Here is a 12,493-nt window from a genome sequence, read left to right as displayed (position 1 = left end):
GCCCGCACAGACAGGCGGCAGGGGGGCGCCCGCACAGACAGGCGGCAGGGGGGCGCCCGCACAGACAGGCGGCAGGGGGGCGCCCGCACAGACAGGCGGCAGGGGGGCGCCCGCACAGACAGGCGGCAGGGGGGCGCCCGCACAGACAGGCGGCGGGGGGCGCCCGCACAGACAGGCGGCGGGGGGCGCCCGCACAGACAGGTGGCGGGCCGACCGCACAGACAGGCGGCCGGCCGACCGCACAGACAGGCTCCGGCCGGGGGTGAGGGGGGAGGGAGGGAAATCAGCGCTGGGGAGATTAGTTTACTGTACCAGCAGCAGCACAGGCAGCGCTCCTCTCTATGCCACGTCTACTAGGATGGTAGGAGGGAAAAGCAGGGAGGCGGAGAGAGAGTGGGTGGGCGGAGCCCGGGAGCCGGCCGTCCCGCCCGTGGCAACGGGACAAACAACGTAAAGCGTGAAAGTCCCGCTGTATCCGGGACGGTTGGGAGGTATGCAGCATGTTAGAATGTGTACATAAGATCCCGCTGGTGGTGGCCGCAGCTTATAGGCCCCAAATCTGGTGACAGGTTCCCTTTAAAGTGAACCTGTCAGGTGCAATATGCACTCAGAGCCAGGAGCAGTTCTGGGTGTATATTGCTAATCCCTGCCTAACCGTCCCTGTATACACTAGCATAGATAAAGAGATCAAGAACAAATATTTTTAAAGATCTTATATCTTATGCTAATGAGCGCGGGGACTAGTCACAAGGGCGTTACTTCACTTGGCTAGTCGGCTCGCATAGCATGTTAGCATGTTATTACGCCCCTGTGTGAGTACTAACACGCTATATGAGCCGACTAGCCAAGTGAAGTAACGCCCTTGGGACTAGTCCCCGCGCTAATTAGCATAAGATATAAGCTCTTTAAAAATACTTTTTCTATAGATGCCTTTATCTATGCTAGTGTATACAGGGACAGTTAGGGAGGGATTAGCAATATACACCCAGAACTGCTCCTGGCTCTGAGTGCAGATTGCACCTGATAGGTTCCCTTTAAAGGGAAACTGTCACCAGAAATTTAGCAAAAAAAATAAAAGATTCCCCTCTGCAGCTCCTGGGCTGCATTCTGGAAAGGTTCCTGTTGCTATTGTGCCCCCTTTGAGACCTAAAATAATACTTTATGAAGTCTTACCTTTTTGTATGCAAATCTGTTTTTATGGTCACGGGGGCGGGCTGCCTGGCGTCCGTTATTCCCCCTCCTGCCGTTGTACGCCGTCCCCCATTGCTCATTTCCATACATGAGGACGCCTTCCTCATGTAACTGTCCTCCTGAAGTTTTGTGCATGCCCAGTGCCACTCTCGCGGGAGTAAGCACTGTGCAAAGTGTGAACGCTTTTGAGGTGATTGCGCAGGCGCGAGATTATGGGCGGCGCTGTGATTGTCATCAGCAGCGTCATCCAAGTACCCGCCCATAATCTCGTGCCCGCGCTTCTCACTCTGCCTCCACCGTTATGCGCAAGCACTGGCCATATGAACCACGTTACCTATTACCATGGGCGCGAGATTATGGGCGGCGCTGTGATTGTCATCAGCAGCGTCATCCAAGTACCTGCCCATAATCTCGTGCCCGCGCTTCTCACTCTGCCTCCACCGTTATGCGCAAGCACTGGCCATATGAACCACGTTACCTATTACCATGGGCGCGAGATTATGGGCGGCGCTGTGATTGTCATCAGCAAAGTCATCCAAGTACCTGCCCATAATCTCGTGCCCGCGCTTCTCACTCTGCCTCCACCGTTATGCGCAAGCACTGGCCATATGAACCATGTTACCTATTACCGTGGGCGCGAGATTATGGGCGGCGCTGTGATTGTCATCAGCAAAGTCATCCAAGTACCCGCCCATAATCTCGTGCAAGCAGTAATAGGTAGCATGGTTCATATGGCCAGCACTTGCGCATAACGGTGGAGTCAGAGGGAAAAGTGCGGGCACGAGATTATGGGCGGGTACTTGGTTAACGCTGCTGATGACAATCACAGCGCCGCCCATAATCTCGTGCCTGCGCAATCACCTGAAAAAGCGTTCACATGCGCAAAACTTCGGGAGGACAGTTACATGAGGAAGGCGTCCTTGTGTATGTAAATGAGCAATGGGGGACTGCGTAAAGCGGCAGGAGGGGGAATAACGGACGCCAGACAGCCCGCCCCCGTGACCATAAAAACACATTTGCATACAAAAAGGTAAGACTTCATAAAGTATTTTTGTAGGTCTCAAAGGGGGCACAATAACAACAGGAACCTTTCTAGAAGCAGCCCAGGAGCTGCAGAGGGGAATCTGTTACTTTTATTGTGAAATTTCTGCTGACATGTTCCCTTTAACTGGTAGGGGAGCCAGGATAAAGCAGAGCTGAAGCTGTTGGGAAGCTAGGACCCAGCAGCTCTGCTCCACAGGCAGGAGACCACTGATCGGTAATAGAAGCCTGCAGATGCCACTCTGCATAGGTTATTGTCACTGCTATCTGCAGGAGAGAGAAGTGCTGATTGCACGGTCTCCTCAGCTTCCTGACTCCCCGCGTGTCTGCAGCAGTGAGAAGCCGCACACGGGGAATCAGAGAACAGCTGCAGACAAACGCAGGCTCCGGGACTGGGGGGGGTCGCTCTGCTGCAGGGGGGGGTCGCTCTGCTGCAGGGGGGTCGCTCTGCTGCAGGGGATGATTCATACCTCAGCAGCAGTCACAGGAGTAGGTGCGCGCTCGGCTCTGTAATGAATAGTAGAAGGGAGAAACAGCGAGGCGGGGCTACAGTGGGTGGGTGGAGCCGGGACAAACAGCCTCACGGGCGGGACCCGGGATCAAAGGCTCAGAAGAGGGACTGTCCCGCTGTATCCGGGACGGTTGGGAGGTATGTTGACAGTGCCCTTCCCAGATTGCTGACACAGGATAGCTGGCGTCTGGTGATGTGGACAATGTCAGAGCCTGGTAACAGGAGTAAAGCAAAACGCAGTAACAGATAAGAATAATAAGATAAAAACCAGGGAACTATAGCCAGGGATGAAGAAGCAGAAAACTGCTAGCAAATGCTGAGAAGCAACCAGAAGCTTAACAGAAACCACTCGCCACACACTGTGCAAGGGAACGGAATAAATAGCATTGCACTGGGTTAGGAGAAGGGTTAAAATAGCCCACCCAATGCTAATGATTAAGCTCAGGTAATACATCCCTCCCAGTCATGTCCAGGGAGCCACTCCCTGCTCCCCAGTACAGCAGGGTGCAAACATTCCCAACATTGGCTTACACCAGGCAAGGTAGCGTCTTGTGATACCTGGTAACCAGGAGACAAAGCGTGCCATGTCTCCCGGGCCTTGAAACGTGGGGGCGCGGTGTCCTCTGTCCCACATCACACACTACTTCAACACGTGAGACACCACCATGTGTATAGCCACACAACCCAAGTGCATGATCGCCCCACCATCTGAGTAGAGAAACCAACGGGGAATTCTGGCAACCGGAGGAGGACGATTGTGACCACGGCAGGTATTTTTAACAATACCTATGTAAAGGCCGCTTCACACGCTGCGATATCGGTACCGATATCGCTAGCGTGGGTACCCGCCCCCATCTGTTGTGCGACACGGGCAAATCGCTGCCCGTGCCGCACAACATCGCCCAGACCCGTCGCACATACTTACCTGCCCGGCGACGTCGCTGTGACCGGCGAACCACCTCCTTTCTAAGGGGGCGGTTCGTTCAGCGTCACAGCTGCGTCACTGAACCGCCGCCCAATAGAAGCGGAGTGGCGGAGATGAGCGGGACGTAACATCCCACCCACCTCCTTCCTTCCACATAGCGGCCGGGACACAGGTAAGGAGAGCTTCCACGTTCCTGCGGTGTCACACGGAGTGATGTGTGCTGCCGCAGGAACGAGGAACAACTTCGTTATTGCTGCAGTAACGATATTTGAGAAGGGACCCCCATGTCACCGATGAGCGATTTTGCACGTTTTTGCGACGATGCAAAATCGCTCATAGGTGTCATACGCAATGGCATCGCTAATGCGGCCGGATGTGCGTCACCAATGACCGTGACCCCAACGACTTCGCATTAGCGATGTCGTAGCGTGTAAAGCCCCCTTTAGTCTATGGGGCTATTCATATGTCTGATTTTTTTCCTCGGACCAAGTGGTCCATTTAAGAAAAGAGAGACGTCCAATTTTGAACCGAGAGTTCATCAAAACCGGCAACGGAAGTGTATGGGTTCAATTTTCATGAACTGTCAGAAAACAGAAGATATCATGCCAGCTTATAGTTAATTCTGTGTTTGTCTGTGAGGTGTGGTGTCCCAAACTCTCTGTGGTGAAGATTGTGTTTAGTGGTGCTCTTTGCTTGGTGCAGTTGTGGAGTGTTCCCTTGTTGTTATTGTTTTGTACTTCCTTCCTGCTCTTGTTTTCCTCCTGAATCTCTTATTGTTTTATCCTGTGTGTGCGTGCTGTGAGACAGGGTTTTGTTTTTTCCCTTGTCTGTCTTTTTCTGTGGTTTCAACACACTCCTGTCCCATTAGGAGTATCCCTGAGAATAGGGATAGCATATGGCCCCTAGGATTCCCCACTATCCAAAAGTCATCGTGACATAAACAATGTTCAACACCACAACAAATAATAATTATGAATGGAACACACATAAATCTGAGGAAGGGCATAGGCCTATGAACGTGTTCTCACAGACACACAGGAAAGATGGAAGAAAATAAGAAGAACCACACAATAAAAGGAATACGTGGAAAACCTCCCAGACACCAAATGTAAAATAAAGGAAGAACCACACAGTACGAAAAGCAACAGAGATTAACGAAGTAGGATAATGTCTAGCTGAAGAGCTGGATCTCCAAACAACCATTATTCTTGAAATATGAAGAGCCAAAAAAGTACGGGTGTGCACTACCGTCGTGTACCTTGTGCTGGTGCCCGGGAGGAGTGAGACTAGGACGGTCAGAGTCAGCCACTGCGCTGGTTCCTGGGTGCTCGTGGAGACGAGGTAAGAATCCAAGAATTTCAAAGAAGAAGTGAGATCACGGCACTCCCAAGGAAAATCCAAGCTGTTGTTTATTCAAACCATGAAGTGGAGTAAAACAGCGGTAAGAGAGCCGTGTTCCAGCTCCCTCAATACGGGGTGCCGTGATCTCATTTCTTCTTTGGAATTCTTGGATTCTTGAAATATACTCAGCAAAATCCGGTGCACAGTGAATATAAATATCCCTCCCAAGTTGTGATAGGACAAAATAGGTAAATGAGAAACACCTGAATAACAGCAAATGGGAAGAAAAGCAGAGATAAGAGAGCCATCAGCAGTCAGACAAAGACCAACGAGGCTCTGGCTCAGCAAAGAAAGAAACCAACAACACAGCAAGAGGTCACCGTACTGAGTAATGAAACCGAAGCATGACAGTCAATTTTTTTTAAAGGTTTACGATCAACTTTTTGGGTAGCATCAACCACAGCCTTCGAGACACTGTTCAGAGAGGTTAATTATCGTCCTTCTCAGTAAATTTCCAATTTAAGAAAGGCCCTCGAGTTCTCAATAGGGTTAAGGTCAGGTGAGGTTTCATCTTTGACACCTTCACCTTTTGTGACCAGCCTAATTTCTTCAATTCTGTCCATTGTCACTTTATAAGGTAACTCTGGAATGCTTTAATATATTCCATTGATTCTGAGACAGTTTTTTTTCCACGACACGTTGTACTGTGTTTTAGGTAAATCTTGGTTAATATGACATGTTAAATTATGAAAAATTAGACAAAAAAAATTGAAAATGTTGCCATTTTCAACCTTTGAAGTTGTATGCCCTTAAATTAGATAGTTACACCACACAAAATAGTTACTAAATAACATTTGCCACATGTCTACTTTACATGAGCACCAGTTTGAAAACCTTATTTCTTTTGCTAGAACTTTAGAAGGATTAAAAATTTATCAGCAAGAATGGTTAAACATTTATCAGCAAGTTCTCATACTCCCAATAAAATTTACAAAACCATTTTTTTTAGAAACCGTATCACATTTGAAGTGATTTGGAGAGGTATATGTGATAATAAATGCACAAAAGTGACACCATTCTAAAAACTGCACCCTTCAAAGTGCTCAAAACCACATTCAAGACGTTAATTAACCCTTTATGTGCTTCACAGGAATTTATGCAATGTGGAAGAAAAAAATGAAACTTTTTTTTACTTTTTCCCCACTTACATGTTCCTTTAGCCCCACTATGTATATTTTAACAAAGGTAACAGGAGAAAATGGATCATTCAAATTGTTGTGAAACTTCTAAGTATGCCAATACTCCATATGTGGTGAGAAGCTACTGTTTGGGTGCACTAAAGGGCTTGGAAGAGGAGGAGCGCGATTTGGAGCACAAAATTGGCTAAAGTAGATAGCAGACACCATGCCCTGTTTGCAGAACCCCTGATGTCACTAAACAGTGGAAATTCCCCATAAGTGACCCCCTTTGGATACTACACCCTCACAAAATTTATCTAGAGATGTGCTGAGCACCTTGAACATGCAGATGCTTCAAAAAATTTTATAATGTTGATCCATGAAAATAAATCACATTTTTCCCCCACAAATGTTACTTTAGCACCACATTTTTCAATTTCTCAAGGATAACAGTAACAGGAGAAAAAGGACCACACAGTTTGTTGGGCAATTTTTCTTGAGCCATAATCATCAACATTAACAGAAATACACACTTGAAATAGATCACTCTGTGTGTAATGACTCTATATAATATACTGTATGTGTTTCACTTTTTGTATTGAATTACTGAAATAAATTAACTTTTTGATTATATTCTAATTTATTGAGATGCACCTCTATGTATTAGCTGTAGTACACTGGATAGTAATGTGGCGCCCCAGGACCTGGTCGCCACAACAGCATTGCCCCTCCAAAGGGTTAATGCTGAGCCTGGAGGTAATTGGGAGGTCTATTGGCCAGTAAGTTTAACATCCAACGCAGTTCTCCATCAGGCCAGCAGGGGGAGCTCTGAACCTGGAGTTCCAGGGAGCATTCCTTAAGTCTGGCCTGAGGGAGGAGTTAGTGTTCAGTCTGTAGAGAGAAGTCATAGCAAGCAGACGCAGAGTAGTGCTGTCCTGTGGAACTGGGGCCTAGAGCTGGAGCAGCTTGGCCCAGGGAAGCAGGAGGAGCAGAGAGGCACAGAAGAGACTCGGACATCGGAGTCTGTGGCCACCAGGGCCTAAAATACTCCCTGGTAGCCGAATCCGAAGGGCAGGAGAGCTGCAAGCACCTGGCCCATAAACAGCCCGAAGGTACAGCTGCATCATCAGGGCCCGGTGTGGACTCCAGCAGAGAAGTACCAGAGAGGGCCTGTGCAGCCTACCACAGAGGGAAAGGGACATAGCACCGGTCCTAGCAGAAAGAGGGCCATTGCTAAATCCAGAGAGCAGGGTCCTATCACAGTAAGAAAAAGAACAGGAGTAGGCCTCATACTCATCTGGCCAAAACGACATCTCAGTTACTTCCAGGCCGGCCGGAGCCCTCTACCACCTGTACCGGTCTCCCAGGACTAACCGTTTGTGAAGTAAAAGAGGAGAAGGTAAAGAGACTGTTGTTTGTGCCTGTTTCTTTCATTGCCTGTCGGCCCTGCACCGTGTTATCCACACAACACCATAGACTCTCACGAGCACCAACAGTGTCCCCGGGGCACCGCTCCACCTGTGGGGAGCAGTACCACTATTGCTGCCATATCATCACCCCGGAGTCCTTACACAGCAGCGGCGACTTAATAGCCGCAAACCACAGGTGGCGTCACGAAACAAATACTTTAATTGCTCCCAAGTCACCAGCCATATTTAACTGACACCCACCAGGGCCACGGAGTCGGGCCCCGCCACCACTGATGACCCCCGGACTAGTCCGGCCCGGCACCGGGTGTCCCATAGCCCTGGGGTGGGCGAGTCAGTAACTGTCTCTGTCTCTCCCATTCTCCCTGTGTCTCTCTGTCATTGTCTTAGGGGCACTTTGCACGCTGCAACTTCGCACGTGCAATCTCGTTGGGGTCAAATTGAAAGTGACGCACATCCGGCATCGCAGGCGATATCGTAGTGTGTAAATCCTTTATGATACGATTACGACACTTTTGCGCTCGTTAATTGTATCATCGGTGTAGCCTCGGTCATTTCCATGAATTTGGAAATACCGATGTTACGATGTTGTTCCTCGTTCCTGCGGCAGCACACATCGCTGTGTGTGAAGCCGCAGGAGCAAGGAACATCTCCTACCTGCGTCCTGCGGCTCACGCCGGCTATGCGGAAGGAAGGAGGTGGGCGGGATGTTTACGTCCCGCTCATCTCCGCCCCTCCGCTTCTATTGGCCGCCTGTTGTGTGACGTCGCTATGACGCCGCACGACCCGCCCCCTTAATAAGGAGGCGGTTCGCCAGCCAGAGCAACGTCGCAGGGCAGGTGAGTGCATGTGAAGCTGCCGTAGCGATAATGTTCGCTACGGCAGCTATCACCATGATATCGCAGCTGCGACGGGGGCCGGGACTATTGCGCACGGCATCGCAGCATCGGCTTGCGATGTCGTAGTGTGCAAAGTGCCCCTTACTCTATCAGTCTCTCTCTCCCTGTCTCTGTTTCTCTCTCTCTCTCCTCCTGTCTGCCTCTCTATTTGTCTCTCTCCCTGTCTGCCTTTCGCTATCTGTCTGTCTGTCTCTTTCTCTCTATTTCCCTCTATCTGTAGCTCCACCTGAATCATATTAAACGACACATAAGCCTCATACTAAAGCCTGCTTTACACGTTGCAATTTCACATACGATATCGTATGCGATTTGCAACGCCCCCATCGTATGTGCGGCACGTTCAATTTGTTGAATGTGCCGCACAAACGATTTACCCCGTCACACGTACTTACCTTCCATACGACCTCGATGTGGGCGGCGAACGTCCACTTCCTGGAGTGGGAGGGATGTTCGGCGTCACATCGACGTCATGCGGCAGCCGGCCAATAGATGCGGAGGGGTGGAGATGAGCGGGACGTAAACATCCCGCCCACCTCTTTTCTTCCACATTGCCGGCTGGAGCCGCGGACGGAGGTAAGATCTGTTCAATGTTCCCATGGTGTCACACACTGCAATGTGTGCTGCCTGGGGAACATTGAACAACCTCACGTTCAATTCATGAGGAATGGACGACGTGCATGCGATGAACGGATTTTCGTTCAATCGCAATCGCACGTACCTGTCACACACTACAATGTAACTTACAATGCCGGATGTGCGTCACTTACGACGTGACCCCGCCGACACATTGTAAGATACATTGCAGCGTGTAAAGCGGGCTTTAGAATCTCCTTTATTCCTATAGCATCCAATCACAGCTCCTATTAATGACCTGTAACTCCCAGCTCCATTGACTTTAATGTAAGCAGGTTTTTTGTAGAATACCTGTAAACCACGGGGTTAAATTTTCCCCTCAAAATATAATCTATGATGTTCCTGAGTCAAATGAGTTAGCAGTGCAAAATTTCATGATTGCAAATTTAACGGTGCGGATTCGTTTAGCGGACATACATACACACACACACACACACACACACATACACTCAGCTTTATATATATATATATATATATATATATATATATATATATACACACACACATACACACCGTATTTTTCGCTTTAAAAGAAGCACCGGATTATAAGACGCACCCCAAATTTAGACATAAAAAAAGAAAAATGGGGTCCGTCTTATACTCTGGTGTTCTCTTACCGGAGGGGGGCAGCACTGGTGGTGAAGCGGGGTCACAGGAGGCAGAGGTTGTGCTGGCAGGCGCGGCGGGTCAGTGGCAGCAGGGTCCGTGGTGGCAGGTGCGGTGGCGTCTGTGGTGGCAGGTGTGGTGGCAGGCGTGGTGGCGTCCATGGTGGCAGGCACGGTGGCGTCCATGGTGGCAGACGCGGTGGCGTCCATGGTGGCAGGAGCCGCAGGGTCCGTGGTAGCGGCAGCAAAGGCAGCGGGTGAGCCGTGCAGCAGGCCGATGCAGTGAGTGTCCCAGTGTCCGCGGTCCCGGTTCAAATGTTGGCACCTGGAGCGGAGCATGCGCAGATGGAGCTCTCATCCAAGAGCTCCATCTGCGCACGCGCCTGCTCCCATCATTTAAAACTGGGACCGCGGGCAAACTGGGTAATTTGCTGCACAGCTGTCCGCCCCGCACGCACAGAGTGGCAGCCAGCAGGCTGCCCACCCACCCTGCGTGCAAGCGGCCGGGTACCTGTGCTTGCGTGCGTGTGGCAGCCGGGTACCCGTGGCTATGTGCGGGCAGCAGCCGGGTGCCTGTGTGCGGGAGGCAGCCGGGTGCCTGTGTGAGACGGCAGCCGGGTGCCTGTTGGTGCCAGCTGCCTCCCACACACAGGCACCCGGCTGCCGCCCGCACGCAGGCACAGGCACCCGACTGTTGCATGCACGCAAGCACAGGTACCTGACTGCCGCCCGCACGCAGCCACAGATACCCGGCTGCCACCATGCAGCCACAGGCACCCAGCTACCCGATCGCCGCACAGACAGGACCCCCAGGTAAAGCTATATTCAGATTTTAAGAGGCACCCCCCCATTTTCCTCCCTAATTTTTGGGAGGAAAAGTGCGTCTTATAATCCGAAAAATACGGTGTGTATATATATATATATATATATATATATATATAAAAAATATATATTTTTCATGCTTGCATCCCTTGCCTGATCCCCTATGGCAGTGTTCCCCAACTCCAGTACTCAGGAGCCATCAGCAGGGCATGTTTTAGGCCCCTTTCAGACGTCTGTGTTTAATCAGGTAGAAGCCACACGCACCGGTATGGTCATACGTGTGTCATACATTTGTCATGCGTGTGACATCTGTGTTTGCATATGTGTGACATCAGTGTGACACATACCGGAGAAAAAACAAGTCTTTGGAATAAAAAGATTTTCTATATTTACCTGTATCCAGCACTGTTTTCTTCGGTTCTGCCATCTCCTGATTCTGACGCACCGCTGGAGACAGCATCGCTGGGTACAGGTAAGTATTCAGCAAGCAACCGGTGGGTGTGCAGAGATGTCCAGAGTGACACCCTGATGACACCCCCGCGATACAGTGGGTGTCACCACGGTGACTTCACGGGTTCATCAGAGTTCATTGGGAACTCTGATGACCTCCTGGACGTCACTGCACACACACTGGTTGCTTGCTGAATACTCACCTGTCACCGGCGATGTTGCCCCTGGCAATATCCCCGGCGATACTGTACCCGGCGATGCTGTCTTCGGCAGTGCTGTCCGCGGCGCTGTCTCCACAATGCTCCGGCTTCCAGGTCCGAAGTGCAGTGAGTAATCAATGAATATAATGAGCGGGGGTTAGAAGCAGGAGGCAGCAGAGCCGAAGAAAACAGCGCTGGGTACAGGTGAATATAGAAAATATTTTTATTTCAAAGACCCGTGTTTTCTCTGGTACATGTCACACTGATGTCACACGGATCACATCAGTGTGCGAGCCGTGTGACACCCGTGCTGCTGGAGAAAACTCAGACATGTCTCAGTATGTGCGTGCGGGACCACAAGGAGTCACATGGTCCATGTGAAAACATGACCGTGTCAGTACAGTATAGAGTAACATGGGTACGTGTGGCATCCGTGTTAAAAACGGATGTCACATGTACCTGAAACTCGGATGTCTGAAAGGGGCCTTAAGGATTTTATTAGTATTGCACCGGTGATAGTTACAATGATAAGGAAATCCTGCACTATTGGTGGTCCTCGAGGACTGGGGTTGGAGAACACTGATCTATAGCTCCCACCCCAATCACTCCGAGAACTGTGCTGCAACGTCCATTGAGGTCAGATGACCCTATAGATCAGTGGTGGGAAACCACACATCTGTGTGTGATATGGGAGAAATGCACACTTTAATTACGTCAACAATGAGTTTATAGATTTTTTTTGTTCTTCCAACAAAAAACCTCTGTGGCCAGATATGACCGTAGTCAGGGGGGAATATTAAATGCGCTATATTCTGGAAATTCTGGGGAGTTTTTAGCCTGCACCTTTGATGTGTATTGGTCCTCAGCATTTCCCACAGCCCTCACTATGACATGAAAATGCACAGAAACACCCCCTACCAATAGTCAGAACTAGCCAACTAGTGGGCGGAAGCCAGTGTGGTGGCACTTACAACTGTAGAGGCCTCACTAAAGCCGAGTGCCAACACTGTGACCTCTAATGTTATGGCCAGCAGCACTAAGATGGCGGACAGGCCCTCCTGGGTCCTCTTAGATCCTGAGCAACCCATATTCCCTAATAATAGGCGGTATGGGTAGTAATGACACAACCCTATGCACATCTAAAGGGTACTTTACACGCAGCGACAGCGCTAGCAATCCCGTTAACGATGTGAAATTCTAGATCGCAAGTGCGATCTTAAATGACATATGTGCGACCTCAAATGATCGCACTTGCGATCTAGAATTTCAC

At 50.0% G+C, this 12,493-nt stretch overlaps 1 protein-coding gene across 1 annotated transcript in view; it reads left to right on the top strand.

Moving 5' to 3' along the window:
* Positions 1 to 12,493, top strand: part of LOC142311485 (alanyl-tRNA editing protein Aarsd1-B-like) — a 130,834-nt gene that overhangs the window by 25,389 nt on the left and 92,952 nt on the right. The gene's annotated exons all lie outside the window — the stretch shown is intronic.

Source organism: Anomaloglossus baeobatrachus, chromosome 5 (assembly GCF_048569485.1).
Source record: "Anomaloglossus baeobatrachus isolate aAnoBae1 chromosome 5, aAnoBae1.hap1, whole genome shotgun sequence".
Classification (NCBI taxonomy): domain Eukaryota; kingdom Metazoa; phylum Chordata; class Amphibia; order Anura; family Aromobatidae; genus Anomaloglossus; species Anomaloglossus baeobatrachus.
The sequence above is the reverse complement of the archived record's forward strand: the minus strand, read 5'-3'. Positions and strand labels throughout refer to the sequence as shown.